Source organism: Misgurnus anguillicaudatus, chromosome 15 (assembly GCF_027580225.2).
Source record: "Misgurnus anguillicaudatus chromosome 15, ASM2758022v2, whole genome shotgun sequence".
Classification (NCBI taxonomy): Eukaryota; Metazoa; Chordata; class Actinopteri; order Cypriniformes; family Cobitidae; genus Misgurnus; species Misgurnus anguillicaudatus.
Genome location: NC_073351.2, coordinates 17727836 through 17738684, shown reverse-complemented (window position 1 = coordinate 17738684; position 10849 = coordinate 17727836).

The window sequence follows — 10849 nt, the reverse complement described above, 5'->3', positions numbered from 1 at the left end:
CTGCAATGCTAACTTTGGACACAACAGGGTGGACTGTTAAAGTAGTACACCCTAAAATAATAATGTGGTCTATTTTTTTTTTGGAGCTTTACAAACTGTCAGAAATGAGCTGATAAAAGACCCACCAAATTTCCTTAATATGACATTTGATTAGGGCTAGGGTGAGACATATTGAGTGGCTCCTCATCCTTTTAAAGGTCAGGTTCTTCCTGATCCCATTTTTCAAACATTCGTTAGTGTGTAATATTGCTATAATAGCATAAATAATACCTGCAAAATGATAAAGCTGAAAGTTCACTGCCAGGCGATGTATTTTCTTTAGCAGAATTCCTCTTTCAAAGCCTACAGCGAACGGCAGGTTTGGACAACAGACCTCTACTTCCCGGTTGAATGACGTCAATGGCCCTGTCCCAAATGGCGCACTTCATGTGGACTTTCGGTCTCGCGGCCTTAAATTGCGCATGCTCGCAAAGTCAACGAGTCCGTAGGGTATCCCATCTGTCATTTTTACCTGTTAAAGTGTGCTCATCAGCGCCTCCTTTGCCCCCTTGATGCGGTCTTCAGCGAAGCCCGCACTGCAGAAGGCTTCGCGCACTTTGCCAACCCAGAAGTCCTTGCGAAAGGGCAATCAGACCAATCAGGCGACGGAAGGGAGGAGTTCACACTGACGGGCAACTTCTCTACCTATTTCCGGTGTGATGCTCGAGTCTGTCCCAAAATACAACTCCGGTGCACCCACGTGGACTCGCATCAAGGGTCCCTAAAGTCTGCACTACATGATGTCATCAAAGTGTGGACTCTGAGGAGGACCACAAGTCCGGAGTGTGCCATTTGGGACAGGGCCAATATGAGTTTTTGACTAGACTCCGCCCACTGGAATACGTCAGTCGCCAGCTAAGCTCAATCGGCTCTGCTAAAGCTGCTGTCGAATCACAACACACTAAACAAACTACACAATCAGAACTCGTATTTCTGAAGGAGGGACTTCATAGAACAAGAAAGACATCAGCCCGTTTTTAGGACAGTGAAAACAGCGCTATACAGATTAGTAAATTGTGTGAAAAATATCGCTTTTTTACGCATGAAACATTAACACATGTTATACTGCGCACTGTAAACACAATCAAAGCTTCAAAAACACAGGAAGAACATACCTTTAAAATAAAAGCATTTAAGGGCTTGTTATAGTTGTGCGTAGGTCCTACGACCTAAGGGCGATTTACAGTCGTGCGTAAGTTGGCGTAGGCTATCCGTAGCCTGTGCGTAGCTCTGCGTAGCCTGACGTGCACCTCGCAAAAATTTTAACAGCGCGTCATTTCTACGCGGACTGCAAACGCTGTGATTGGTCCACCAGAACCCCTCCCGTCAGGTAAAAAAACTGCGTCATAGGTATTTCCGTTTGTGACGGTGAAAACAAAGATGAGCCAAGTTGGGGAGTGATTTCGTTTGTGTCGAATCTTCGTTTGTTGGTTAACTTGCCAAGCTTCTTCTTCTCTGACGGTCGCGCTGCTACTGTGGTTACACGCGTAGATACTGCATACCAGTGGTTTGCGCGTGTGTTTGCACATCGACGCGGAGGACGACGCAAAAGTATAAATGAAAACCGACGCGGAACCTACGCCGTCGCAGCTACGCCGTAGGACCTACGCACGACTATAACAAGCCCTGTAGCCGCGACAGCGTAGGTTCGGTTTTCATTTATACTTTTGCGTCGTCGTCGACGTGCAAACATGCGCGCAGACCGCTGGTAGGCAGTATCCACGCGTGTAACTACAGTAGCAGCGCGACCGTCAAAGAAGAAGAAGCTTGGCAAGTTAACCCACAAACAGCAACTTTATTATTATTTGAGAAGACCAGCAATGATGGAAGTAAATAAACAGCGACTTTTGTTGCACTTTGAATTAAATCACTCTTCAACTTGGCCATTCTTTGTTTTCACCGTCGCAAACAGAAATACCTATGACTCAGTTTTTTTACCTGACAGGAGGGGTTCTGGTGGACCAATCACAGCGCTTGCGGTCCGCGTAGAACTGACACGCTGTTCAAATTTTTGCGAGGTGCACGTCAGGCCACGCATATACAACATATTCACAATAAAGGCAAATAAAAATCATTTTGATTTTATGGAGACTTTAAAGATTCTTCTGAAACAGATTCAACAGAAAGAAAAAAATAGCACACAGGTTTGTAACAACATGAGGGTAAATGTTGACTTTCTTGGTAAACTAACTTTTTTAAGTAAGGGAAAAGAAATAGAGAGAGTGACTATAAAATTGTAAGTGTAAGATTATGTTAGGGAGAGTAATAGATGGAAATGTGTCTCATGAGAAAAATATAACTTAATAAAGATACAGGCAGACACAAAAAGAACAAGACAGAGAAAGAGAGAGAGAGGAGCAAAATGCTGGATGAGGGGTCTACTCCACTTGCTGCTGGTGATGCTCTTGTCGTCCTCAAACCCTGAATGATTTATTAAAGAACGGCTGGGAAAGGAGGAATGGAGAGGGCAGCCATGCAAGGCCTGATTAACCGAAGGAGGGAGAGAAGACAAGCATCCCTCTATTATTCATTACCCCAGGGGAACAGGAAGAGGGACAGGAGGGTATGAATAGAAGGGCTGTAGATAAAAGCGAAAGAGAGCATTAAGAGAAAGGGGAAATGAGTGTGGAGGTATTTTATTTGGGACTCATTTGCCTGTTTGTTTGAGTACCTTTTTGCTTATGCATAATGTAAATGTGTTTGTAACCTATAAATGACTATGGATATCAATATACTGCCAGAGTAAAAATAGGCAAGAATTTTTTTAAATCTTAATCTAAATCACATTTTTGTATCATAATTTGAAAATAAGCTGCTTTAAAAAAACATTTGAAGTTTGAATAGATTTGCTAACAAAAACGATTCTTTCTGAAGCGTGTTTTCAGTAAGGAATAATTGACGACGGGCCATTGAATTATAAGAAAATAATGCACACCAAGGTGGTTACACCGCAGATGTGCATTATTTTCAAATAATTCAAAGGACCGGAGTCAATTATTCTGCTTATACCACGGTTACCACAAACATTGCTCTGGTGCCTATTTTTAAGACATTTGAAATGATAGGTGTGCGGTTTACAGAAAAATAATCAACACCCATAGAACATTTCTCAGCCAATCAGAATGCAGCATTCAACAGACCCGTGGTATAATAACTAATTAATATGTAGTGGCAACATTATTTTCATCAGGCACCAAAATATTACCATAGCAGCATTGGCCAGATGACACAATTAACATCAAGGTATCAAATGTAAAAGAGTCAATGACCTGACATTATTTATTTTGTGTCGTATGGTTCTATTTAATTTAAACAGGTTAAAATTTCAAAGTAAATTTGCAGATTACTTGCATACATTCTCTTTTTTGAGGACCAAGTTTAAAATTTCATGGTTTATTTAATTTTGACAGAATATTTGGGGGATAATTGCAAAAATGTCAATGTGGTGTAACCGGTCTGTGTACATTGGTGTAACTAGTATTTTTTTTAATGAAAATATAAATATATTCATAAAAAAATGTGGAATAAAATATAATCATCTAGTTTAGTGTAATATGATTTTTTTCATACATGTTTATTATTCGTCAAAAATTATTTAGAAAACAGAGCTGTTTTCAGCATATGTCAGGACAAATATTACAAAAACGCATTAAAATTTACATTTAGAATACCTAATAAAATGATATTTTTTTTTTTTTTTTTTTTTTTGATGATTACGCTTACATGCCATAAAGGTGGATAATATTTAATATTTATCATTCTTATTTATCAAATGTAATTTTTTATTGCACAAATTAACATATAAAGCCGATGCGTTTTTTAAAACAAGTTTTTTTTTTAAACGTTTTTTAATTTCTCATCTTGCCAAACCGTTTTTGTCACTGACCCAAAATTGACTAAATGAGTTACATTCGATAAAATGCAACTTTTATATAACTCATATATATTTATATATGTGAAAGTGACATGTTTGACAAGTATGGAATGCATACTCAAAATGTGACCTCTGCATTTAACCCATCCAAGTGAGAAGTGAACACACATCCCTACATTGCCCGGGGAAAAGCTCAACTCTCTAACCAGGCTACAACTACCCTTGTATGACATGTATGTCACACAAGACAAATCTTAACAAATAGAGCCTGAAAAATAACCTTAAGAAATTAATTTTTTCCAATACACTGTCAGAAAAATTTGCCAAAATGGTCCCTAGCTGTCACTGTGGTGGTACCCTTTAAAAAAGTGCATATTTGCACCCAAAGAGTACCTCCAAGGTATACAGTACATATTGGTACCAAATGTATACATATCTGTACCTTAATGATACATATTAGGATGTTTTAAAAGGTAACCACACCACCACATTAGAGACCATTTTTTATCATTTTTTCTGACAGTACACAAATCTTTATATACACATGAAACGTGTTGTATGCAAGCTGTAGCTTTGCTTAAGTGCATTGATTTTATTTATACGGGTTGGGTTCGTCCCTTTTTGACCCAATGCTGGGTTGAAAATAAACCAGCATTTTGTAGAGTGGAAATCAGCATTTCATGGTTTAGGTCCGAAGATAAAAAACTAACTCACAAAGACCCCTGAGGCAATGTAACAAAATCTTTATAGTGCTTCTGGTTAGCAGATGTTACACATTCTCAGTGATGACAGCAAAACATGTGATTTATTATATGTCTCACTCTCAGAAAAAAAGATACAAAAGTTGTCACTGGGAACGCTACCTTTTGAAAAGGTTCTAATATATGCCATGTTGGTACAGATATGTACCTTTGAGGTACCAATATGCACCTGTTAGGTACTTTTTAAAAAGGTACCGCTGCAGTGACAACTTTTGTACCTTTGTGTGCCTTTTATTCTGAGAGTGTTTTTTATATGATTGTGCAATCGGAAGGAGTTTAAGTCTGCCTTGCCAGAAGACGTCCATGCATGTTTGTTTTTACTGCTTCACTGTAAAACAAGTGCCGTCAATTGGTTTGCAAGTCAAATCAACCTACTATTTTAAGTTTTGACTTGTGATAAAACCTTATACCTTATAAAAACAAGTTGAAATTGTTTAACTTATATTTTTTTGTTGCTTTAGCTTAACAAATGATATTGATTTGACAAAAATGCTGCTTTTTTTACAGTGTTTATATGCCTCGTCCCCTGAAGCTTGAGAAATTGATTGTTGACAGTGCGATCTTCCGGGACTTGATCCTATAAAGCCAATGTCTTCTGCATTAATTACAGCACACAGCCTTAGACAAACATACAACATTTATGACCCCAAGGCTCATGGACGGGCAACTGGAAAGAAAGAACCGAGAGAACAACTCAAGGAGTGTCTGTTTAGTCTGATGATTTATCTTATGTGCACGCTTTACATTGTGCCTCTGGCATGAATGCTTTGTGTGTGATGTAAAGTGGCTGTTGTGGCATGATGTGCCAATGTCTTTGCCTAATGGACAGACATGACCTTAGAAAAATGCATTTAAAGGTGCAGTGTGTAACTTTTAGAAGAATCTTTTGACACAAATGCAATATAATGCACAGAACTATATTATCAGTGGTGTATAAAGTCCTTTCAATGAACCATTTTATTACCTTAAAATGAGCCTTTTTTTTATCTATGTACACTGAGGGTCCCCTTACATGGAAGTCGCCATTTTGTGCCGCCATGTTTCTATAGAAGCTCTTAATGGACAAACTTTGTTTACCAAGTTGTCTCTAACAATGACGTGTTTGTCCTATGGTGGCTAATGAAGCTTCTCTATACGTTTCAAAAGCGAGCTGTGGACTGCAATTTGAAACTTCACCACTAGATGGCTCTAAAATTTACACACTGCACCTTTAACATAGTACATTATAAGGTGCTTGTTTAGTGTGCAAAGCTTCAGATCTTATCTAAATATGTTTTATTTGTTGTGATAAATCGAGCAAAATTGCAACTAAATATGACAATCAGCAAATGTTTGTTGTATGAAATGGAACAGCATTGAAGGTTTGATAATACTTCCTTTTATGTTTCCTTTTTATATTTTTGAAATGCGTCCCTGTTGTGCCTTTGACATCACAATCCTTTTGATTTCCACCTTCCAAGCTGGTACATTTGCTAGTACATGAAGCCAGTTTTGTCCTCAGTAGTGTGCTATTAGTTAAAGTTTAAAAATTATAATAATGTAATTACAGAAATATTGTATTCGATCGGTGCACATGTAGCTTTAGCATCAGTCAGTCATGACAACTCAAAAATTTGTAAAGACAAAATTTCACCGGCTGTTGCATATTTCACACAAGGTCAATCTTATATAATCTCTGTTTGGAAAATCCGTCTGGTTTGATGCAAATATCCCCAATTGTCATATAATCCATTCTGAAATTACCTATAGTCACGTAATTTTTTTTTTATTCTTTTTTGTGATACTGTCCCAAATTTCTGCGTTTTTTCGTGATCGTATCACGAATTTTTGTTTATGTGTCATTGTCACGTATTGGTTACTTAACTGTTTTGTCCTATTTTCTTACCATTTTCGCTTCGGTTTAGGGATAGATTTACATAAAATGACATCTTCCTTACCCAAACCCAACTCTAACCCTAATGCCTGGCGACAATGTTTTAAAATTTAGAAAATATCAAAAAATAAATCAGAAAAAATAGTATAAACCAATACTTCAAGTGACATCCTAATGCAAACAGGGGCGTCAGACTGGGTAACCAGTACTGATTACAGGGCCCTAAAAGAAGAGAGGGCCCTTGAAAAGTCTGGAATATATTATGGGGGTGGGGCCCATCAGGATTGCCTATGCATTGGGCCCAAGAACTTGTGCAACGCCCCTGAATGCAAACACCTAATCTAACCCTAAACCGAAGCGAAAATGGTTTTAAAATAGGTAAGCAGTTGAGTAACCAATATGTGACAATGACACATGAACAGAAATTTGTGATACGATCATGAAAAACTGACAGTAGGGGAGAGCGGGGTATGTTGTCACACTTTTCACACTGTCTAACATTTACTGAGCACCATACATCAAAATGGTATAAATCTCATACCAAATGAAAGAAGGAAGTCTTGGGCACATATGTTGTATTCATAACATCTTTATATCTTATCTCATTACAGAGTTGTAGACTGTTGAATAGTGACTGTGCACTTGTGACAATTTGCCCCATCGGAGGGTAAGTTGTCACACTAGGGCGGGTAAGTTGTCACACTAGATTATCTAAAAATAAGAACACAACTACTTAATTGTGAATATTGATTTTAATTTTTAAACTCAAACCAAACTGGAAATATAAACATCCGTGCCTGGAGAATCTGGAAAAACAATTATTTCAATCCAAATAATGCACATTTCAATTAAGTGGCACGACCACTTTACTTTGAACTTTGGTTCAAATGTTCTATGGCTTTCACATAAAACCAGATAACTGAATGGAACGCTGCAGATAACTTGCTTAACTTAACATGTTGAACCTCTGAACAAAACAGATGCCCTGTATGACTAATAGGACTCATCTCCAGAATCACAATTCTGACACACATAAATTGCCTGGCCTGAGGTGCAAGCATCATGGGCCCAATTGTTGCATTTTACACATTTTACCCAGGTCTCCTTTGGACGACTCTTTGAAAATGGCTCTACACAGACGAGGCAGAAGCACTCTTCATCATCTGATGATGACTCTTGCATGATTTTTCTTCTTTTAGCTGCCTTGTTTTTCATAGGTCCAGATTTCTGCTTCCCTTTCTTTTGAAACAGCTTTTTGCTAGATTGAGGCTTATTCTTTTCTATATCATGTTTTCTGAGCATGTTCGATGTGTTTGTTTGTACAGGGGCAAGTTGTCAGATGTGACGACTTGCCCCAAAGTCATTGAGACAACTTGCCCCATACTTACTTGTGTGCTAATGTTGTCTAAATCTCAAGTTTAGCTCATCATATCACTTTAGCTAAAGTATCAAAAGACACTTTACGGTCTCCTCTATTTTGTGCAAAATAATCATTTTAAACATTCACACCTAACAAAGTTGTATTGCATAAAATGTAAAGTGATTTTTTTTACTTTTTAAGCAGAAAAATAAGAAAATTGTGCTAACCTCAGATTACAGTGATCTTGACCACATGTGAACAGGAAGTTCACTATAGAAGAAGTCACATAAAGTGGCTATTTGATTTTTGAGATAGAGCCTCTAGTGTTGGAGTTATTAACAGTGTGACAACTTACCCGTGTGACAACTTACCCCGCTCTCCCCTATCACGAAATTACGTGACTATAGATACATAATTTTGTGAGACTGAGTAGGGTATATACCTTTATATACACCAATGCTTTCTCCCCTCTGCCTGTTTTTAGTTTTAAACCGTAAAATATAGATTTTGCCATATTAATTTGTCCAGTTATACAGGAAACAAGACAAAGAGGCAGAGATAAAGAACCCTTACAGCTTTTCATTTCTACCACACCATTTTTCATTTTAATAGTTTTTCAATTTTTTTCAATCTTTTCCTTTTTTCCAGAGTAGAAACCCATCTGTTGGAGGCTGATTACACATTTATTTGTTTTGAGGTGCACGTACGCCGTTCTGTCACATCAAGCGGGCCTGTCAGGAGCTGATGGTCCAAAATGCCATCTCTAATAATGGCCAGCTCATCTCTACACTAACAGTTTGTGTCTGAGAAAGGGGTGGAAAAAATTGAAGGGAAAGACAGGAGAAAAACACCCATAGGAGCAGGAGAGCGTGAGGCGGAGAATCAAGAGGGAATGAAGCAGAGGATAGCTGAGACTTAACATGGTAAAAATCAAGGTATGGGGGTCAGAGAAATAGGAGCGAGTGAAGAAGTGAAAAGCATTGATGTGAGCCTGTAGATATGAGGTTTATTTCTGGGGGAGAATGCTCTTTCTGTTTGAGGTCTAAAAAGCACTCTATTCTCACTCTCCTCCATCATAATGGGGTTGCAATGAGGCAGCAAATGAGTTCTGCCTTCACACAATCATTATTCAATACAGTTGCTGACTGCTGCAAACAACAGTCTTACATCCAAAATAGTTCTCGCGTGAAAGGATGAACAGTGTATCTGTATGAACAAGTATACTTAATGCAATCTAAATAAATGTATGTTTATAAATCTATAAAAATGTGAATCAGCAATATTTGAAGAGCTCAAATGCAAAAGCAGCTAAATGCTAGCCTGGGTTTCCCCATGCTGCCTTATGCGCAAATTTTGTTCACGCTGCAAGTCTAGCATGGAAACTATGGCCATTTTTTGCCCCTGAAATAGAGAACCAATCACAGAACAGGGAGGGGGCAGCAAGACGATGACGATGTCTGTGCAACACACAGAAGCAGTTTTGTTACGGCAACAGATGCGAAGTTATTTTTTTAAAAGTCGTTTACGTTTGAATTGATGTCAACATACGTCATCTGGTATAATTGAAACGACTGGCTATGAGCTGCTACGTACAGACGCATTTAATAGACATTCGTAGCGCCCAATAAACGGCTCTGGGCATTCGTAAACAACGCCTCAAATACGAAAAATGAGCATATGGTTCCCAGACCACGTCTCATTCTCTATATGAGACTGGTCTGGTGTTAGCCAGGCTAGCTAAATGCCACATTCATCAAAACTGAGATAATGATATTACATGAATATTCTCGGCACAATTCGCAGTTTCAGACCACTCAGAAATAGCAGTGTGTTGGCAGAATCTGTTAAACACTACATTGATTTGTCCTCTAAGTGCACAGATACCAAATGTGAAACTACTGCGGATCACATTTAAACTTGTGTCCCTTGTGAGCACTTGAATACAACCCAAATGTGGCAGCCACATGCATCACAGCGCCCCCTAAAGACTTCTATCATTTATCATGTTTAGTTGCATCTTATGATTTTGTAACTATTTCTTGTCCAAAGAAATTTATATTTTTAGAAGTGGATGCACTAAGAGGATTTTGCAGCAAAAGTCAAATTCGTTAAATACGAATAAAATGACTAAAGTTACATTTGTGAAAATAAGGCATTTCAGTTACTGACTAAAAACTTTTCATTGCCATTAAAGTAAAATTACTGAACTTAAATATAAGATCCTGACAAAAATGCTTATTTATAGTAGGACTACACGAAAACATGTCAGCCCATACACAACAAAAAATTAATTTCTCTGGACAAAAATATTTTTAAATCTGTGTTCGTAGTACAGAGCCCCTAAGGTGAAATTGGAGTAAAAAAATCTAAAGTTTAGTTTTGCGTGCTCACGTAAAACTTTTGTTTGCGCACATAAAACTTTCGTGTGCGCACGTGAATCTATCGCATACGCACGTGAAACTTTCGCTTTCACGTGCGCTAAACGCGATAGTTTCACGTGCGCAGGCGAAACTATACGCAATAGTTTCACGTGCGCACGTGAAACTAAACGCGATAGTTTCACGTGCGCATGCGAAACTAAACGCGATAGTTTCGCGTGCACATGCGAAACTAAACTTTATCTAATTTTTGCTCCATGTCCCCTTAGCGGCTCCATAGTGTATGTTAAAACTAAATATATTTCAAAATGTATTTCAATGGCAAGCAAATACTTATCTAATTTTACAAACCATATGGCAAAATGTTTTCCAAAATATATTTTAAATTTATGCTAAATACAATCTAATTTTGAAAGATGAAAATATATTTAATTTTAACCTTGTGTTTACAGGTTTGTAACATAAACAAAGTTTTTTCTTACAATGCGACATGAATATTTCCTTGCTTTAAAATACATATTTCAAAATATACAAAAATGGCCCAAAAATATATTGGTGAAAAAT